This window comes from Pelophylax lessonae (genome assembly GCF_965119305.1).
Source record: "Pelophylax lessonae genome assembly, chromosome: 9".
Taxonomy (NCBI): domain Eukaryota; kingdom Metazoa; phylum Chordata; class Amphibia; order Anura; family Ranidae; genus Pelophylax; species Pelophylax lessonae.
In genome coordinates, this window is record NC_138776.1 from 130,145,655 (window position 1) to 130,167,917 (window position 22,263).

The following is a 22,263-nucleotide window of genomic DNA, read 5'->3' on the forward strand; positions in this document are numbered from 1 at the left end:
TGGTAGGGCGCATATACTTGTGGAAAGTGTAATTTAGGGTACCAAAGGTACCGGAACATTACAATACCCCCCCTTAAGGCCTGCTCCTGAAGGCCTCTGGAGCTGGTTTGTCTGGGTATCTCGCATGAAAATTGCGGATTAATCTAGGGGCATGTATGTCAGAGGTGTTTAGCCAGGTGTCGTCTTGGGGCCCATAGTTCTTCCATCTAACCAAGTACTGAAGTCTTCTTCTGTAGATACGAGAATCCAGAATCTCTTTTATCTCGTATTCTTCTCCACCTTCAACTTGTACAGGAGGGGGAGGTGGAATATTAGGCCTTATTCCTTGGTCCGGAACATGGGGTTTTAGTAGCGACACATGGAAAATGGGATGGATTTTTAGGTCCATTGGCAATGTAAGCTGCACTGCAGCTTTTCCAATAAGTTTCTTGATTGGGAAAGGTCCCAAGAACAGAGGTCCAAGCTTTTTGCTAGGGATCTTCAGTCTCAAGTTTTTTGTTGAGAGCCAAACGAGGTCCCCGATAGTATACTGTGGAGAAGGTCTTCTACGAAGATCATAGTACTTCTTTTGTTGACTGTGAGCGTGTGCAATGGCAGTATTTAGTAAACCCAGAGAATCCTTTATTTGGGTAAGATAGTCTGAGGCTACTGGGTTATTTGAAGGAAGGATGCGTGGAGGGAGAATAGAGGGATGGAACCCATAGTTCAAGTAGAACGGACTCTGCTTGGTTGTACTGTGAGTTGCGTTGTTGTAGGCAAATTCTGCCAGGGGGAGAAGATCCAACCAATCATCCTGTTGGTAAGAAGTGTAACAACGTAAATACTGCTCGATGCATTGGTTGACTCTTTCAGTCTGTCCGTTGGTCTGCGGATGGTAAGGAGAAGTGAGCTTCCGCTCAATCCGTAGTATGTGACATAGTTCTTGCCAGAATTTAGAAATAAATTGGGATCCACGGTCAGACAGAAGAGTTTTTGGGATACCATGTAATCTGAAGACATGTTTCATCAGGAGTTCTGCCGTTTGTTTGGACGAAGGTAGTCTGCGAATAGCAATGAAATGTGCCATCTTTGTCAGATGGTCCACTGACACCAAGATGGTATTAAATCCTTTGGAAGGAGGCAATTCTACGATGAAGTCCAATGACAGAACCTCCCATGGAGTTTGGGGTATTGGTAGACTGCATAGTAGACCGGATGGTCTCGTAGTGTCAATTTTGGACCTGGCACAGACATTGCATGAAGAGACGAATTTTTGTATAGATGTTTTCATGTCAGGCCACCAGAATTGCCGAGAAATCAAATTGAAAGTCTTTGTCATACCCATATGTCCTGCCATAGGCACATCATGCGATAATTCCAAGATTTTGGTGCGTAGGGTAGGTGGTATGTAAAGTTTGTCGTTGTAGTAGAGGAAGCCTTCTGCATCGGTAGTTAGTTGTGGTGGGGGTGAATCCAACCTTATACCATGCAGAACCTCTTCCTTCAAGGAACGGACAACTCCAATAATGCGTTTGTGAGGTATTATAGGAACGGAAGGAATTTCAAAGTAGTTTTCTTCAGTTAGTCGTGATAGTGCATCCGCCTTTTTGTTCTTATCTGCAGGTGTGTAGGTCACTAGGAAGTTAAACCTTATGCCCCATACACACGTGCAGATTATCTGAAGACTTTTGTCTGTAGACTTACCAAAACCATATAATATGAGGTCAAACCTAAACACTTTCAATTTGTATGCAATCCGGCAGGCCCTTGCACTACATAGAAAAGGTAAGTCTGCAGACAAAAGTCTTCAGATAATCTGCCCGTGTGTACGGGGCATTAGAAAGAATAGTGACCATCGTACCTGTCGATGCGAGAGAATTTTGCTAGTCTGAAGATATTGGAGGTTTTTATGGTCCGTGTATATAATTATTGGTAATTGGGTGCCTTCGAGTAAATGTCGCCAATTCTCCAGAGCCAATTTTATAGCAAGCAGTTCCTTCTCACCCACGGGGTAATTTATCTCGGGACTGCTCAGGGATTTAGAAAAAAAGGCGACTGGATGCAGTGGTGAAGTGGGGGTAGGTCGTTGGGAGAGTATTGCTCCTACTGCCAGGTTTGACGCATCTACCTCCAGAATGTATTGGAGGGATGGGTCTGGATGGCGTAATATGGGAGCGGAAGTAAACCTTGTCTTTAACAAGTGGAAAGCCTTATTTGCTTCTTCTGACCATTTAAATGGTATTTTTATGCTAGTGAGCTGTGTGAGGGGTCTCACAATAGCAGAAAAGTTTTTTATGAACTTCCTGTAGAAATTTGAAAATCCCAGGAATCGCTGTAGCGCCTTGCGTGTAGTTGGTGTAGGCCAATCCTGAATGCAGGATATTTTACTCATGTCCATCTCGATTCCTGTTTTGGATATGATGTAGCCTAGAAAGAGTACCTCATCTTTATGGAACAAGCATTTCTTCAGCTTCACATAAAGATTATGTGCAAGCAATCTCGATAATACAAGTCTTACATGTCTTATGTGTTCAGACAGGGTCCGTGAATATATAAGTATATCGTCCAGATATACCACAACACAGACATCTAGTAAGTCTTTAAAAATATCGTTTATAAATCGTTGGAAAACTGCAGGGGCATTGCATAGGCCGAATGGCATCACAAGATATTCGAACAATCCGTATCTAGTTCTGAACGCAGTCTTCCACTCGTGTCCATCACGGATTCGAATGAGATTGTATGCTCCTTTCAGGTCTAATTTTGAAAAATAGGTAGCTCCACGCACCTGCTCAATGAGCTCAGGGATAAGCGGTAGAGGATAGCGATCTTTTATTGTGATAGCATTCAATTTCCTGTAGTCGATGATAGGTCTGAGACTTGAATCTTTATTGCGAACAAAAAAGAGTCCTGCTGCTGTGGAAGAAGTGGAAGGTCTAATAAAACCTTTTTCCAAGTTCTCATCCAAATAGGTTTTGAGATGGGCAAGTTCATCCTGTGAAAGAGGATAAACATGACCGAACGGCAATTTGCTATTTGGGAGTAGATCAATGCTACAATCATAGTCTCGATGAGGAGGTAATGCTTGAGCATTTTTCTCAAGAAAAACCTCAGAAAGATCCTGATAACATAGTGGTGCAATCTCATCTGTCACCACAGACAGAATCTTCCCGGAAAACGGGAGGTTACACGTTTCCTCGCAATAACAAGAAGGGAAGGTCAAGGACCGTTTCTTCCAATCTATGGTTGGTTGGTGTGTGTGCAACCAGGGAAGTCCCAACACAATGGGAAAGTGGGGTGATGGTATTAAATCGAAGGTAGAAGTCTCCCTATGAGACTCGTTAATAGTGACTAGAAGTGCTTGTGTCTGATCGGTGATCGGACCAGAGGATAACGGAACACCGGTAATAAGACTTACTGAGACAGGTTTGAGTTTAGAAATAATAGGAATTTTATTTAAAGCAGCAAAACATATATCCATATAATTTCCACAAGATCCTGTGTCAATCATGGCCTTAGTAGTAATCCTGTTCTGGTCCCACTGTAATGTCAAAAAAACAGAAATGTAGGGGTTAGTGAATGAAGTTGTCAATCCTCCTAGAGAGACATGTGAACAATCACCCTTCTTTTTGTTGACTAGGGGACAGACGTTTATCTTGTGATCCGGGGATGCACAGTACAAGCAGAGATTTTCATTTCGTCTTTTGGCTTTTTCCATAGTTGATAGCGGTGGGCGTATGGTTCCTACCTCCATAGGAACGGCCAGACTCCGAGAGGAAACGGATAATGGCATTCCCATCTTTTCAGCCTTTCTTTCTCGTAGTCTTCTATCTATGGTAATACTGAGTTGTATTAATGCATCCAGGGTTTTTGGCAGATCCGCTCGGGCGAGCTCGTCCTTAACGGCTTCTGATAGGCCAAGCCTAAATTGGGTTTTCAGAGATGCATCATTCCATTCTGAATCAAGGGTCCATCTCTTGAACTCTGCGACAAAGTCTTCCACAGGCCTCCTTCCTTGTTTCAAGGATCTTAACTGAAGATCAGCAGTACTCTGCCTATTGGGGTCATCATATAGGCTAGTGAGCTCTGCCAGGAACAAGGCATAGGAGTTGAGGAGCTGGTCGTTTTTCTCAAAAAGAGAATCTGCCCAGGCTCGAGGATCGTTTGATAGGTAAGAAATAATAGTACAAACCTTAATGTGATCAGTAAGGTAGGTACGAGGTTTTAGCAAAAAAAGTAACTCACATGCGTTTTTAAATTCGCGAAATTTTTTGCGATCGCCTGTAAATACCAAAGGGGGATTTATCTTGGGTTCAGGGGACTGAGCAGAGGTAAGTTGTGTCAGTCTAATTACCTGCTGCGACAGAGCCTGATTGTCTTCTTTTAATTCAGCAAGTGCGTGTATTAACGCAGATACTTGCTGTTTTAATTGTGTCACCTGAGTGGTTATTTCTGGAACTATTTCTGCTGAATCCATTTTTAGGTTCGTTCAATCTGTAACGCTCCTGCGTTTTTATATGGTGTGGATTTTCAGCTGCAGAAATAGTTCCACGTCAGCAGTCATGTAAGAGATATGCTGAGATACCATTCCCAACCTCAATGACTCATCATGTGTGGAAGGTCTTATTTCAGCCAGTAAATACACACAATTAGCAAGCTGGTTCTTAGAGTGACTTTATGTATGTGGTAACACAATGATGAAGCTTGAGGGATAGGTTGAGTGGAGGTGGTAGGTGATAGACACTTGAAGGTGAGACAGTAGCAGATGGATGCAGGAAGGTTTAGCAATGTTGTATGATAGCAGATGATAGAATAGCAGGTGGACATACAAAAGAGATCAACCCAGTGCAGAAAAGTAGCAGTAGTCTCAAGAGCTAGCAATCTAGTTTATGCAGATGTGATAAACAGTCTCTACTATGCAGAGCTAGATAGTGTAAGCTTAGTATAAGTTTATAGAGAATTCCCCTGCGGGGTACTTAGCACTATTAGCGATACAGCCGAAGGGTGGTTCAGGAGAGGCGGATGATCCAGTAGCGGGATACAGGGATCAGCGCGGCGAGGTTCCGTCAGCGAAGTAAGCTTGCAAGCATGGAAGCTTCAAGCAAGGTTAGCATCCAGATAAGGGTGTTTGAACGAACACATGTGAGTGAGAACCGACGCCCTAAATAGCCATCTAGTCCGGCGCTGAGTGATGACAGCTCCAGTCTTAAAGGTGTATGCGCACCTTTCCAAAAGTAAATGGTAGGGCGCATATACTTGTGGAAAGTGTAATTTAGGGTACCAAAGGTACCGGAACATTACACAGACTCGGGTGCCCATCCGGACCTTTTTGACTGCCCAGCTCCCTATGCCGTCCAAGACGAAGGGTAGAGACTTGTCCGCCCTCCGTGTTCCTGCTAAATCGGGTTTGTCTGCCGCGGCTGCGGGCGGGGCGAGAAGCTCTCCCGCCACTTCACTCAACATGGCCACCCAGACGGAGGATGCTGAGTCGGCCCTGGTGGAACAAGTTAACTTTACCGCTCTGATGCAGGCCATTACCCACTGCCAGTCGGCCCTCGCAGGCAAGATTGAATTGGTACAGCTGGACATTGGCCTTATCCGGCGGGACATTAGTTCCGGACCCGGTTATCGGAGGCCGAGCGCCGGGTGGGGGATGCGGAAGACGTCCTTCATAGGCATGACAACGCTCTCCTCACACTTACTACCAAGGTGAAGGCGCTGGAATCTAGGGGTGAAGATGCGGAGAACAGGAATCGTCGGAACAATCTCCGCATCGTGGGCCTTCCGGAGGGGTCGGAGGGTGCGGACCCGGTACTCTTCACTGAGCGTTTCCTGTGCACACTCTTACCTCAAGCTCAGTTCTCCCCCTTCTTCGTAGTGGAGCGGGCGCACAGGATGCTCGTGACCCCTCCGCGCACCCTCATACTGCGCCTTCTTTATTTCCGGGACCGGGACCTGGTGCTCAGGGAGGCCCGGAAGATTGACTCGCTCCGCTTTGAGGCTGCGCGGCTGATGATTTTCCCAGACTACTCCATTGACACTCAGCGCCTGGGGTGGTCCTTCGATCAAGCAAAGCTGCAACTCCGGAACCATAACATCAAATACAGCATGCTGTTCCCTGCCAGATTGAGAGTTCAGGATGGGGAAACAGTGCGGTTCTTCACGTCTCCTGAGGATACCCTACAGTGGCTGGAATCTCTCCCTCAAGCCCGGTCTAAATGCCTGTGTTCCCCCTCATTTGTTCCCTGCAGCTCCGTCCCGGTTGGCCCGCAAGACTGGCTTCCCTGGCTTGTGCTCTTCCGGGCTGCGGGCATGTTTTTTTTTTTTCGGGGGGGGGGTGGTGTCTGCGGGGCCTCTGTGTGGTGCTGGGCCTTCCCTTTGGATAGTGAGTCTTGCTACCTACTGTGCTGTGTAGGCCCTGCGGCACTTCTCCCCTTCCTCACCCCTGGAACTGTTTGGTTTGCATCGGGTTTGTGACTGTACCCCCGGATTTTTTATTTTTCTGGGTGTTGTTTTTGTTTTTTGTTTTTTTTGTACTGTGTGCTAAATGCTCTGCAGAGACCATCTATTCGTTCATTGATGGGCAGCGCTTCTGGTTTGGAAGCTGTGCTGTCGCAACGTCTGCTGTCTGGAACTGTGCCCACTGGCACGTGACCCCAAATGTTAGTTTTCGGGCTCCGAGCGCTCCCAAGTTGGGTTGGGGGGTGCGGGGTGGGTATGGTGGCGTTTTTTTGTTGTTTCTTTCATTTCTATTGCAGTGTATGATGTACCAATTCTGGGGTAATGTACTTTTTATGTTTAGCTATCCTGTCCATACTTTTGGCACAATTTTCTGCTCAGGGGCATTATTCTACATGTGGGGCTCCAGGTGTCGATCCGGAGGCTAGTTTCTTATCACTCCCTTTGCCTATGGGTCCTGTAACATTAGTTTCCTGCAATGTTTAAAAGGTCTCTTGTGTTCACTTTTTTGCAGTGATATCGCCCTCATATTTGTATCTTGCAGGAGACTCACTTAGTGGGGAGCAGGGTTTTGGCACTAAAGAAGGCCTGAGGAGAGGTATGTTGTGATGCATGCTATGTGTGAGGGCTAGGAGCTAGTGGTGGTGGGGGTGTATGTTCCCCCGCCTGGCCGGATTGAGTTGCTGCATTGTCTCGCCCTACTCCTCGCATTGTACCCGGCGGCCTGTTTGTTGGTGGCGGGGGGCCCCTAAAATAACACCGCACCCGTCCTTGGACAAATTTTCAGGTGGGGGCCCTGTTGACTCCTCCCTCTCCCGCTGGGCGGGGGAGTTGGGTCTGACGGATGCCTGGCAGTGGAAGCACTCACCTACAAGGCAGTTCACATGTCATTCAGCCACTTATGCTACGTATTCTAGGATTGATCTCATTTTTCTGACCACCCCTCTGCTCGCAGTGATACAGGAGGTAACTATTTTGCCTCGTGGGATCTCGGACCATTGCCCGGTGCTTGTTAGGCTCAGCCTTGGGGCTGCTCGGGGTGCGGGCATGTGGAGACTGTCTAAATTTTGGGTGGATGATGAAAGGGTGGCCCCTGTGGTCTCCTCCGAGCTGCTGGCCTACTGTGTTCACAATGAGGGTACTGCCTCTCCTTAGCTCACTTGGGATGCCTTCGGTCATTTTGTCCCTGGTACATGGGGATCAGACCAGGTTTATGCCGGGAAAGGGCACAGATGTTAACATCCGCCGGCTCCACACGCACCTCGCCCACGCTGGGATGACAGGCTCTGCTGGTGTCGTGGCCTCTCTGGACACAGAGAAGGCCTTTGACTCGGTAGAGTGGGGTTATCTGTGGGAGGTGCTTGCTAGGTTTGGGTTTGGTCCCATGTTTGTGTCCTGGGTTCGACTTCTGTATGCGGCCCCAACAGCTAGGGTGCGTACCAATGGTGCCCTCTCCCCTGGTTTTTCACTCCACCGTGGGACTCGTCAAGGATGCCCGTTGTCCCCCAGTCTTTTTGCCCTAGCCATGGAGCCACTTGCCATACTCCTGCGGTCTACCCCGGCCTTAAGGGGGTTGCAGGTGGGCCCCTTATTTCCTTGTATGCGGATGATGCCCTCCTGTACCTCCCTGACGCGGCGGGTTCCCTGAAACTGGCATTGCAGATTTTGCACTGGTATGGTTTGTTCTCTGGCGTTCGCATACATTGGGATAAATCTCTACTATTCTCCTTGTCGGCGGTTCCCCCCTTGGCCTCCTCTTCCCTACCACTAAGATGGGTAACAAAATTTCGGTACCTGGGGATAGAGGTCAAGCGGGATCTCACCCACTATCTGGACGATAATGTTTATCCTATCCTGCAGCAGCTGGTTGTCCGTTGTCAGACATGGCAATCTCTCCCGTTAACTCCGGTGGGTAGGATCAACCTCATCAAGATGATTTTTCTCCCGAAGTTTTAGTATGTCTTTCGCCATACCCCGGTACCAATACCTAATGCTTTCTTCAACAAATTGGATACGGTTTTGGTTGGTTTCATTTGGGCAGGCTCGGTCCCTAGGATTGCGCGGGCTACCCTGCAGCTCCCGTTGTCCCTTGGGGGGCTTGCGTTACCTAACTTTCGGCAGTACTACTGGGTGGCGGTGTTGGTCACGGTGCGTTGGTGGTTCGCGCAGCCGAGGGACAATCCGGCGGTGGGATTGGAGGCGGCAATCCTGGGCTCATACGCGGTGCTTAGCAATCTAGTCTACAGCGGCCCCAGGGCTCATGTAACAGTGACACTGCCGATGCAGACTACACTTCGGGTCTGGGGCCTGATGTCTGCAGCTGTGGCTGACGCTGACACCGTCTCACCGCATACACCACTTTGGGGCAACCCCAGGTTGCCGCAGCTCTGTACCTTACCGGACCCAGGCCTGTATCACCAAGCTCCAGCACGTTATGCCTGATGGTCGCTTGCTGGCCTTCCCGGCTTTGCACGCTAAGTTCTGCCTTCCCTCCTTAATGCAGTTTAGGTATTTGCAGCTGCAGCATGCGGTTCGCTCGCAGTTCCCTCGGGCTCTCTCACTTGCCCCCAACACGGTGGAGCGCTTCCTTATTATCAGGAATGGTGATCGAATTTTATCCTCTGCATATCTTAGGATAGCTGGTGAGGTGGGGGTGGCTGTAATCGACTCCTGGCTATTTGAAAAGCAGATATCCCCTCGCTAGATGCTGAGGCTTGGGAAGAGGGGTTGGATTATTATATATCCAGGATGATCTCTGCTAGGGATAGGAAACTCAAATTCCTTCATAGGGCATAATCTACCCCCCAGAGGATAGCTAGGATTTACCAGGGTAGCTCGGAGGAGTGCCATAGGGGCTGCGGTCAGGTTGGCACCTTTCTTCATATGGTATGGTCTTGCCCGGTGGTTTAGGCCTACTGGGGGGAGGTGGTTGGTAACATACAGGCCATGGGAGTTCCCACGATGGTCCTGGATCCCCGTGTGTTGTTGCTGGGTCACTGCGAGCTAGTCTCTCCGAGAGTTCATCTTGGAGGGCCCTGGTTGATTCGGTTCTTCCCCTATACAGACTTACCTACATGAGTAGGGGGTGCCCTCAGAAGTTTGACAAGATGTGGGGCCTCTGGCTAGCTACCTAGAGATCTTATGTCTGGTCTGGATACTTACATCGTGTGTTTCCCCTCCTTTTTTGCTGTCCACTCTCTCTCGCTCTCTCCCCCCCCCTTCTTTTCTGACCCTCCTCAAATCCTCCCCTGATTGCTGTCTCTCGTCTCTACTCTACGCTTGCCTCCTGGCCCCCCCTTTTTTCTGTCCCGTTGCCCCTCTTTGCCCTTGTACTGAACGGATCAATTCACTGGAGTTGTGCCTTACCTCTTTGCATTTGTCTCACTATTGGTTACTTTATTGTGTTCAATTGTGCCTGTTGCTATCTCTAAAACACTTTATACCGCTGTATGCCTTGCGTTGTCCCATTGTACACTGTGAGTTTTTTACTACCCTGTATTTACGCTTGTTTTGGTTGTTTGTTGTTGTTTGACCTTGTTTAACCTGCATAAAATTAGGCTGCATTCACATGTCAGCGTATTGATCGTAAAAAATCGCGGGACGCATTACGCTCCAAAGAAGCTCTTGTACTTTTTTGGGCTTAATGCGTCTCGCGATTTTTTTTGCGCGATGTTACCGCGATTCGGCAGGCGGAAATCGCGGCAACTTCGCACAGCGTTTGTGGTGCTATTGCAAATCACGGGCAACGCACATCGATTTGCAATGATTTCCGGATCGCGGGCGGAATCGCGGTGATTCTGCCCGCGATCAATACGCTGACATGTGAATGCAGCCTTAATAAAAACGTTTCTGTTAAAAAAACACACTGTGTGTAGCTGTATGTAAAAGGGAATGCAGAGAATGCAATAAAGCGTTTGTTAGGCCAAAACTTCATATTCCTGACATGTGCTTGCTGTATCATGTACTTGTATGATAAAGTATCCTGTTCTCTTTGTATGCTTCCTTTCTATGAAATCCTTGGTGTTCCTGACAGTCCCTCTGCTTTCCTATTAAAAATGACCACACTAAGCAGGGGAACACACCGTGCTCAGTTCTCTAGCTATGCTGTGCTCTCCAATGATCAGACTTGTCCTGACATGCCCCTGCTGCACACCCATTCACTGGGAAGCGCAGTGTACTGCTGCTTCACCTCCCCCTAGCTCTTATGCAACTGAGAACAGAGGGAATGTGATCACTTCTATGAAAGGGAATAAATGTATTTATATCATTTTATTATATCTATACACAATTGGTTTGCCTTTTAAACTGAATGAGTTGTTTTACAAGATGAAAGTTTACAATTACTAAGGTAACAAAACATTTAGCCTTTACAACCACTTTAGGAATATGTTTACATTTAAAGAGTAACTGTGAAAAAAAACATTCCCCTCTGAGTGATCAACATACATTACAAGGATTTTAACAAACGTTGTTGCAGAGTCCTACCTTTTGTTATTCTAAAGAAATCCCTGTCTGTTTGTCTGTGTCCATGTGGTAAATGAATTAAATAGAGTGATTTCATAATTATTAACCAGCTGCTGCACCTGCAGGGCTCTAATGAGGAACATTGCAGGGTCTGCATGCCTTTAGATGTGATTTCCTATTGGGAGTATAACCTTTTTGTTGCAGGGGATGCCTGAAATCTGACTTGAATCTTAGTGCAGACTTCTGGGAAAATCAGTGAGCCAATCACACAAGTAGGAAATTATGTTTCTGTGTACATTCTGTGTACAGAACTCCTCCAGGTTGCCATATTGCATTGCATTTTACTGAAAATTGAAATTGCAGATTGAAAAGGAAAGGTGATTTTTAAAACATTCTGTTACAATATGACTTGAGCCACGATTGTAAATGCTATATATTTTTTTTTTTTTATTATTTGCTATTTTTTTTTTTTTTTTTGGAGTTACCCTTTAAATATCCATTGCCAGTCCTGCATTAAAGTGATGTCAAGTTATAAAGGTTTTGACTACTGGAGGGTATACTAAGATGAAAAAACTATTTAGCAGCACAAGTCTGATGGCATACTTAAAGTGGAACTTCACTCTCTCAATCAACATGGACTATTTTTAATCCTTATGCTGCTAGCATTAGTAATTAGATAGGAAAGTATATCATATTGACTTGCTTTAAACTTTTTTGTTACATTTCTTCAGTTACTTCCTGGTTTCCATGCCAAGGCAAATGATGTCATACATCCCAGGAGTCTTCAGAAGAGAAGGGAGGGTTCTCATCTCAGCCTATGCCTGAGCTAAGGGCAGATGGATTCCAGAAAGTAAATGATACATGAATCATCTGCTCTTACTCAAGATGGCCACGACCAGAAATGCTAGAGGGTATTTTTCAAAATGACTTCTCAGCAAAATAAAACATGGATGGATGGGGGAGATTGCTTTGAATAATACAAATTAATTAAGCACTTCAAGACCGGAAGATTTTCCCCCTTCCTGACCAGGCCCTATTTTGCAATTCGGCACTGCGTTATTTTAACGGACAATTGCGCGGTCAAAATAGAGCTTTCTTTTGGTGGTATTTGATCACCTGTGCGATTTTTATTTTTTGCGCTATAGACAAAAAAATAGCGACCATTTTAAAAAAAAAACAATATTTTTCACATTCTGCTATATGACATTCTCAAAAAAAAAATTTTTAAAAAATCGAATTTTTTTTAACATTTAAGGCCAATTTGTTTTCTGCTACATATTTTTGGTAAAAAAATTGCAATAAGCATATTTTGATTGGTTTGCGCAAAAGTTATCACGTCTACTAACTATGGGAAAGATTTATGTCATTTTTATTGTTTTTTTTTTTTTTTTACTAGTAATGGCGGCGATCTGCGATTTTTTTGCGGTACTGCGACATTGCGGACAGATCGGACCCCTAACTGACATTTTTGACACTTTTGGGGGTACCAGTGACATTACTACAGTAATCAGTGCTAAAAATATGCACTGTTACTGTAACAATGACACTGGCAAGGAAGGGGTTAACAGTATAGGTGATCAAGGCGTTAAATGTGATCCTAGGGGAGTGATTCTAACTGTATGGGGGTTGGGCTTCTGAGATGACCACAGAGACATGTGATCCTATATAGAAGGATCACATGAGCTCTGTGATCATCCCAGGGAGAAGCAGGGTCGGCTGTGTTTACAACAGCCGACCGTCCTTCTCTCTCAGCGGGGAGCGATCGAGAGTGTCAGGCGGCAATCGGAGCCGCCTGACACACACATCGGCTTCCCCGCTGACGAGCGGGGGTGGGAGCGCGCCGGCGTTTGCGCGCGCTTGCCCCCTAGCTCCTCCCAGGCAAATTACGTATGCATACGTGGTTTTGCCTGGGAGAGCCACTCTGCAGCCATATATATACAGTATGCGGTCGGTAAGTGGTTAAATAGCAATTTTGGTTTGTGGTGCTCAGATGCAGTGCACTTCCACTTTAAAATGTTAACCAGTCTGAACCACTAATGTTTGGCTTTTCTGTGCAGCTTTCTCATTAAAGGAATAAATATAATGTGTCTCTGTCATGTGCTTAGCAGTTCTGTGCCATCTATTATAATTTCTATGTACACTAAGCAGAGAGGTCAGAACACTATGACCAGTCATACACTAAGTGCAAACTTTATTATACACAGGGAACCGGCTTTATTAAATTTATTCTATATAGAAGGTAGAAAGCAGTTGTTAAACTAATAAATTGTCTGCTGTTAACGTCAGAAATTCTTATTAGCCAGACCAGATGTCCCTTTCTGTTCCATCACCTGGTTGTAATCATAAATGATCCTGGCTTGAAGTTTTCAGTGCAGAACACCCAGCTGACTGCATGTTGGCCCCAGGCTCAAAATCACATGTGTGCTGATTGACAGACCTGACCCAATTATTTTTAAACCTAAGCTGTATAACCATATGGCTGTGACCTACACTATGACACTTTTATTGGTAGCTTGAAATATCCTGGTACATCAAACCATAAATAAATTCTATCCTAGAGAGCTTTGTACCAGTCAAATTGTAACTTACACCCTCCAAACCACCCTGTTAACGTTTCTTTTTTACATGCAACGTCTTTATTATCTCTATGTGTTTACGCATATCTTAAACTCGATTAGGTGCTTATTTCAATGCAAAGAACACAGGTATGCAGTATTAGAAGATATCAACTTTGACCTGTTTTGATGGCTTTTGAGTGTTTATTATGCATTAGTTTGCACACTGCTAAAGTTGTGGCAGTTTGAAGGTGGACTCTAAAGCAGAACACAATGCGTAATCCTAGAATGATTGGCTCTTTATGTCTATTTACTGCTTTTTGCACTGTGTGGAGGAAAAAAAAAAGTTATGCCCCATAGGTTTAACCACTTTACCACCGGAGGATTTTCCTGCTTTACGTCCAGGCCACTTTTTGCAACTTGGCACTGCGTGACTTTAACTGACAATTGCACGGTCATGCAATGCTGTACACAAACGAAATTTATGTCCTTTTTTCCCACAAACAGAGCTTTCTTTTGGTGGTATTTGATCACCTCTGCGCTTTTCATTTTTTGCGATATTAACCGCTTGCCGACTGCACACAGTATATTTAGTGCGGCAGTCAGCCCCGGCCAGGCAGAGTGACGTAGATCTACGTCGCTAGCCTGTGACCGGCTTTTGAGCCAATAGCGGGCGAGCGCGCGCCCGCTGAGGCGAGCGCCCGCCCCGGCTCGTTCACAGAGGAGTCTGTGCATGTGACCGGCTGACCCGATGTCCGCCGGTCACACTACGATCGTCGGTAGAGCGTGAGAAAGGCGGGCGGCTTATGTAAACAAGCCGCCTGTCATTCTCCCCTGTGTAAAAATGGAGATCAGACGGTTCTACTATGCAGACACACAGGACAGGACACACATAACCCCTCCCTCTCCAATACAGTTAACCCCTTCCCTGCCAGTGTCATTTTTACAGTAACAGTGCATATGTATAGCACTGATTACTGCAGTAAAGTCACTGGTACCCCCAAAAGTGTCAAAAATGTCAGTCAAGGGTCCGATCTGTCCGCCGCAATGTCGCAGTCCCGCAAAAAAAATTGCAGATCGCTGCCATTACTTGTTAAAAAAAAAAAAAAAACACCAAAAATGACAAAAATCTTTCCCTTTGTTAGTAAACGTGATAACTTTTGCGCAAACCAATCAAAATACGCTTTTTGCGATTTTTTTTACCAAACATATGTAGCATAAAACAAATTGGCCGAAAATGTTAAAAAATTTAGATTTTTACATTTTTTTGGGGGGGAATTTCATATAAAAAAAAAAGTGAAAAATATTGTTATTTTTGCAAAATTTACACTCTTTTTTTGTTTATAGCGCATGATCAAAAAATCGCACAGGTGATCAAATACCACCAAAAGAAAGCTCTGTTTTGTGGGAAAAAAAAGGACATGAAATTCGTTTAGGTACAGCGTTGCATGACCGCGCAATTGTCCGTTAAAGTCACGCAGTAAAAAATCGCAAAAAAAACCCTGGTCAGGAAGGGGGTAAAATCTTCCGGGGCTTAAAGCGGAGTTTCGGGCACAGAAGTCAATTTTCAATAGGCATACCCCCGGGACAGTCAGGGCTAGTACATTCCACAATGGCTAGCCTCTGATCTGTCCCGGTTCGCACTTACCTTTTAGAAGAAATACTTACTTATAAAATTTCTTCCACAGCGTTTCCATCTCTCTTGTGGGCAGCTGAAGCCGGCGCGGTCCTCTTCTATGTCTTCTTCCGCGTCTTCTTGTCCCAGAATGCGCCGCACCGGCCCCTCTCGTCACTTCCGTCGCCTGGAAATGACGAGCGGGGCCGGTGCCGTCGCATTGATTCCTGGGAGCTATGACGTTCAGCTCCCAGGAATCATAGCGAGACAGGAAGTGACGGGGTGAGCCACGGCTCCGAGGGAGGAAGTACTCTGAGGTGAGTATCTTCGATCTTCAATTAAAAGGTGAGTGAACAAAAAAAAAAAAATAACTATCCAATTCCTTTTCAGGTCAGGTCTACCTAGCGGAGGGGCACAAAAAACAAATATTGTTTTTGTGCCCGGAACTCCGCTTTAAGTGGTTAATAAATAAAGAGCGAAAATTTTGCGAAAAAATTGACATTTTCTACTTTGACAGTTAAAAAATATCCAATATATTCAATTTTTGTCATATATTTAGGCCAAAATGTATTTAGCTACATGTCTTTGACAAAAAAATCCTCAATGAGCGTATTTTTAACCGCTTTAAGACCAGAGGATTTTACCCCCTTCCTGACCAGGCTATATTTTGCGATTCGGCGCTGCAATATTTTAACGGACAATTGCACGGTCGTGCGACGCTGTACCCAAATTACATTTATGTTCTTTTTTCCCACAAATAGAGCTTTCTTTTGGTGGTATTTGATCACCTGTGCGATTTTAACTTTTTTTTATCCCGAAAAAAATGTAAAAATCTAAATTTTTTAACATTTTAGGCCAATTTGTTTTCTGCTACATATTTTTGGTAAAAAAAATCACAACTAGCATATTTTAATTGGTTTGCGCAAAAGTTATTGCGTTAACTAACTACGGGAAAGATTTGGCATTTTTGTTGTTTATTTTTTTTTACTAGTAATGGCGGCGATCTGTGATTTTTTTTGCAGGACTGCGACATTGCGGCGGACAGATCGGACCCCTAACTGACATTTTTGACACTTTTGGGGGTACCAGTGACATTACTACAGTAATCAGTGCTATAAATATGCACTGTTACTGTTATAATGACACTGGCAGGGAAGGGATTAACTTTATTGGTGATCAAGGGGTTAAATGTATGCCTCATGCTTACTGACGTGTTTGGGGGGAGGGGATTGTGTGACACAGACACAGATCGCAGGTTCAGCTATGCTGAATCCTGTAATCTGTCCCTGCCTGTCACATAGGAGATCTATCCGCTTTGTTTATACAAGCAGGCGGATTTCCTCACTCGATCACCGCCTCTCCTCTCCTGGCCCGACTTCCGCTGTGTCTGAATACACGAGCCTCCGGCAGCACGCGCTCCCCGCCGAGAGGGGTGGGATTCAGCGACGTAGGTCTACGTCCCTGGACGATAACGACCCACTTTGCCGCAGTACCCTCAAAGTGAGCGGTTGGCAAGTGGTTAAAGAGGAAGTAAACTCTTCCTTTTTTTTTTCTTCCCTGCAAAGTAAATGCATAATTTGCTAGTATGCATCGCATACTAGCACATTATGTAACACTTACCTCCAAACAAAGCCCTCGTAGTCCCTGCTGCCGGCCGCATCCATCTTTAGCCATCTTCCTTCCTGGTCTGCGGACTCCGGCTATGATACTGGCTGGGAACCGTGTGACGTCATTCCTGCACATGCGCGCGGGAGCTGCCAGTCACGGCACGGGGCTCTGAAGAAACGGCACTGGCAGCCATTTCTTCAGAGTGTATGCGCCGATGACGTCATCGGCTGCATGAAATGTAAATATCTCCTAAATGGTGCAGGTTTAGGACATATTTACAGTACCTATAGGTTAGCCTTATTAAAGGCTTACCTATAGGTAAAAGTTTTAAGAGTGGGTTTACATACACTTTAAAGCTCCAGACACTGTCACTCCTGGTTTGAGTGTTCAGAACAAATTAGCCATTGCATACAACGCATTTGCACCCAACATCAGCCCCTTTTATCTACACCAGGGTTTCTCAACCAGGGTTCCTTCTGAGGTTGCTAGGGGTTCCTTGAGAAATGGGCAATTCCTTGAGAAATGGGCCTCTCAGATAAGTCCACAATGACACCATTGTTCCATTTAGCTATCTGTAAGAGGGTAATTCTTCCCAATAATGACAAGAGTAAGGAGCATTTTTCCCACTGACTGTCACACTAATGTGTCATGAGTTTTAGATTTTAAATTTTTAGCAGGGGTTCCCCGAGACAAGAAATGTATTTCAGGGAGTTTCTCTGTGTTGAAAAGGTTGAGAAAGGCTGATCTACACAGTGGAGTTGATTTATTAAAGTGAATTTTTCTTTATCTTAGCAAATGAGGTACAAAGTGAAATTACGCTTTGCAAAGGATACCAAATAATCTGTAAGGAAAATAAAAAAAAGAATATTTACTTGGACATGATTGGATGATTAAAGTCAGTATTTCACCTAATAACGAAAGGGGTATGAAACTGCATGTACATTCATTCTTTACAAATGGGGGGGGGGGGGGGGCAAAAATTGCTTGTTATTAAGCTATTTTCTCTCTAAGTTGGATGTTCTGCAGTTTGGCTACTAGATAAAGCTGATGATCATAGTAAATAAATATTTATTTCCTGTGACCATCAACTCCATCTAGTGGTTATAATAAGGTATTTTCCTTATTCAGTCTATGAAAAACACTTGACCTAGAAAGAAAATAATCTAATAACATTTTGCCCTTATTAATACAGTACAGTGTTTCACTGGACAAATTGCTGAGCAATTATTTTTTATTAGTAGCTCGCTCACACTAATATGTGCTTCCCACATTATCAGATACAATTATATGTTTGAATAAGTGCAGTGCAGTGCTATACCACCGGAACCGGGTGAAGTCATCACGGCATTTCAAGAAGTGACCAGAGTTTACAGGGAGCATAAGCGGTACAGGTTATTCCTGGTGGTTTTATGTGGATAGAAAGCGCTTTACCTGAGTGCACTGAGATTGGGAGAACAGATTCATGTGAGTGTAATGATTTTAAAAGAAACAATATAAATGTGGTTGATTTTATGGAAAGCACTATGTGAGCTCTTTATACTTTGCTCTTAGTGGCATTATCTTGGAGGAGAAGCAGAGGATAGAAGCCTGGATGGTACTACTAAATCCACAAGGGGAAAGGTACACTGTGAACACAGGGTGATGGATGGAATGATAAGCAGTGAATGCCATTTGACACCACAGAGAGACAACTTTTTTTAAAATTGGCAATAAATAGACGGACATTAAAGCACATAGTTTTATGTAATTAATAGTTTTTTTGAATTTTATGCACAGGAGGATGGTATAAGACGTATGTTTAATGTAATTTAATGTGCAGCGCTGCATTTATTTATACGTATAATTACACCCCTAAACTTTTTGAATGAAGTAAGGTTGTTTTGATTTCAATCATGCAACCATCTGGATCCGTGAGTCGGATCTCCAGGCACCCCCTCTTCTAGTTCAGGGCCTTCAGGCACCCCTTCTACTAGTATGGAGCCTCCAAGCACCTTTTCTCCTAGTCTGGGGCCTTCAGACATTCCCTCTACTAGTCCTGTGCCTCAAAGCAGCTCCTCTCCTAGTCTGGGGCCTCCAGGCACCTTCTCTCCTAGCCCTGGGCCTCTAGGCACCCGCCCTCCTAGTCCTGGGCCACCAGGCATTCCCTATCTTAGTCCTGGGACTCCAGGCACCGCTTCTCCTAGTCCTAGGCCTCCAGGCAGACTTTTAGTTTGGGGCCTCTAGGAACCCTCTTTTCTTTTTTTTTTTTTTTTCCAAAATGGTTTATTGGTACATAAAATATGGTAATAAAACATACAAACAGTTGAACAATCCGATCAACATTCTCGGTGTTCAAGGTGTAAGTGAAGAAAAACAGGAATGCATATAACAGAGTTTCACTTCCAAATAGCAGAGTTTAGAAAACTTTTTATATGATTATGCATAACATAACAGAATAGGTGCGGGTGAGGGATTATTATTTTTTTTTTTTGTTTCATCAATTTGGTAAGTGAAAAGCATATTAGAGTTGCAGATTCAGAGATAAATTCAGTTACTTGAGTGATATAATTGAATTATGCAGAAGTTAGCTGTAGGTGATAGAGGGGAGAGGTTGGTTCCCAGCACCAACCTTTCCCATGAAATGAGAAGGATAAGGGTAGAGAAGGGGTAGAGGTGAGGAATGTGGGGGGGGGGATTGGAATAATGGGAGTAGTGACTCAATATAAGAAGGCAAATGTATAGGTGACGATTAGGGAGTTGTTGTTAAGTTTGAGTAAATGGATTAAAGGGTTACATGTTGCTGTATTTTAAGTGGAAGAGGGGTCTTCATTTCATAATTGAGATGTACGTGTTTGATTCTCTGAATTTGTTCCAAGGATTCCAGGTGGAGGCATATTTGAATAGTGAGTCATGGGAGATGGCAATGAGCTCTTCCATCTCTGCCAGTTTGTTAATTTGCATGAACCAGTCTTTAAGGGAGGGGACCTGTGGGGAGCCCCAGTGTCTTGGTATACATAGCTTAGCTGCATTGACTAGGAACATACTTAAGGATTTGCAGTATTTTCTATTAGCGTGAGGTTGTAAATGGAATAGGTATGAAAGAGGTGAGTATGGTAGTGAAGTAAGCGTTATTTCATGAATAATGTTATGTGTTTGTTTCCAAAATGCTTGGATAACGGGGCAGTTCCACCAAATGTGAAGCAAACTCCCTTCATTTTCATGACAACGCCAACATTTGCTATCAATGTCCTTGTTCCAACGGTGAAGGAGAGAGGGTGTACGATACCATCGTGATAGGAGCTTAAAGTTATTCTCTTGGGTGGAGACACTGACGGACCCCTTGTGGACAGCATGAAAAATCCTCGTCCACTGGGCATCTGATACAGTGGTTTGTAGATCAGTTGACCATGCTTCACAAAAAAGGCTATCTCCAGGGGTTATGTTTTCCCAGAGGATGGAGTATAATTTCGATATTAGATGAGGTTTATGGTTCGGATCAAAACATAATTCTTCAAAAGATGATAATTTAATGGGTTTAATGATGCTTTTTAGGCTATGAAGCACAAAGTTTCTGATTTGGACATAATTCCAGAATGGGATCCCTGAAAAATGTGGGAGGGAAGTTAACTCCTCATAAGAATGAATCTTCCATTGATTAAGAAAATGTATGACCCTTGTGTGGTCATTGAGAGAATTGTGGGCGAAGCGCAAATTTTTATGACCTGGCGGGAATTGAGGGTTGTGTAAGATGGGTGAAAGGGGACCTGGGACGGAGGTGATGTTCTGAGTTCTGTAGATGTTATGGAAACATTTTAAGGTAGGACCTATCAGGGGGTGTTTAAGCGTGTTAGAGGGTATTGATTCAAAAGGACACCAAGGAAGGGTCGCCAAGGGAGAGTGAGAGAAGAAGTTTTCTAATGGCACCCAATCTTTCTCTCTGCCTCGGGTGCTCCATTCCACAATACGCTGTAAATGGCAAGCATATGCATATTTTTGCAAATCAGGGATACCCAAGCCTCCTTTTAAGTTTAGGTTTCGTGAGTTGTGTGAAATTGATTCTGGGAGGCCTGCGGTCCCATATAAAGGTTCTGCATTGGAAGCGTATTTGTTTAAAGAATTGTATCGGTATATGTATTGGGAGGGTTTGGAAAAGATAAAGAAATCTAGGAAGAATATTCATCTTGAAAATTGCAGCTCTCCCAAACCATGAGAAATGTGCTTTTTGCCAGGAGGACAGGTCTTGTTTAATATTTTTCATAAGGGTGACATAATTTAGTTCAAATAATGCTGAGAGTCTTTTGGGAAGTTGTATTCCAAGATATGTGATGCAGTCAGAAGTCCATTTGAAAAGAAAGTTTCTTTCACATTTCTTGACTAGGCTATTGGAGAGAGTAATGTTAAGGGCTTGGGATTTTGAATAATTTATTTTAAGGTTTGAAAGGTCACGGTATGTTTTGAGGGATTGTAGTAAGTGTGGGATAGAAATGTGGGGGTTGGAAAGGAAGAGAAGGATGTCATCAGCGAAAGCTGCAACTTTATACTGTTTGCCCTCTATCTCGATTCCTCTTATACCATCATTAGTACGAATGGAATTCAATAAAGGTTCTAATGTTAGAATAAATAGCAAGGGTGAAAGAGGGCAGCCCTGTCTCGTTCCATTTGTGATGGGGAAGGCGTCTGACAGGAGGCCATTTACTCTTACTCTGGCAGAGGGATTATGGTAAAGAGCTAATATAAAGTTTAGAAGTCTGGGACCCAATCCAAGATTATTCAGTACCGCTTCTAGGTAGTCCCACGCCAGCCTGTCAAACGCCTTCTCCGTATCTAAGGACAAGAAAAAGCCCGGTTTTTTATGCGAGGTCTGATAGTGGTGAATATTTATCGCTTTTATAGTGTTATCCCTTGCCTCTCTTCCCGGGATAAAGCCAACTTGGTCGGGAGAACAGCGGGAAGGGATGAAGGGAAGTAGCCTATTTGCTAAGATCTTCGCGTAAATCTTTAGGTCTACGTTAAGTAGAGAAATGGGTCTAAAGTTAGATGGTTGGGAGTTATCTTTTCCTGGTTTGGGGATCACTGTGACGTGTGCTTCCAAAAGTGATGGGTTATCATATTTAGATGAGGCAAGGGAATTGAAGGCTCGGAGAAAAGGGTCTACCAAAGTGTTTGCGAAGGTTTTGTAGTACACTAAGGGTAGTCCATCAGGTCCTGGACTTTTACCCAGCTTCATCTGTTTGATTACTGTGTTTAATTCATCAGGCGTAAGAGGTCCGTCAATGTCTCCAGCTTGCTCCGGGGATAGAGCAAGTAAGCCGTTTTTACACAGGAAATCCTTAAACAGTTGTGTTTTGTCTGGGGGATGTGAGTTGTGAGTGGAAGGATCATTCAGGTTATACAACTTGGTGTAGTATTTTGCAAATTCTTTTGCTATATCTTCGTTTGTATTGAGCTTCCCACCTTGTGTTGAAGTTAGGGAATGGACTATATGTGAGCTTTTTTTTGAGGCCAAGGCTCTGGCTAGGTATTTGCTACTTTTGTTACCGAATTCATAGAATAATTTTTGGGATAGGGTGAATCTTTTTCTGAATTTTTTGTTAAATTCGTTTC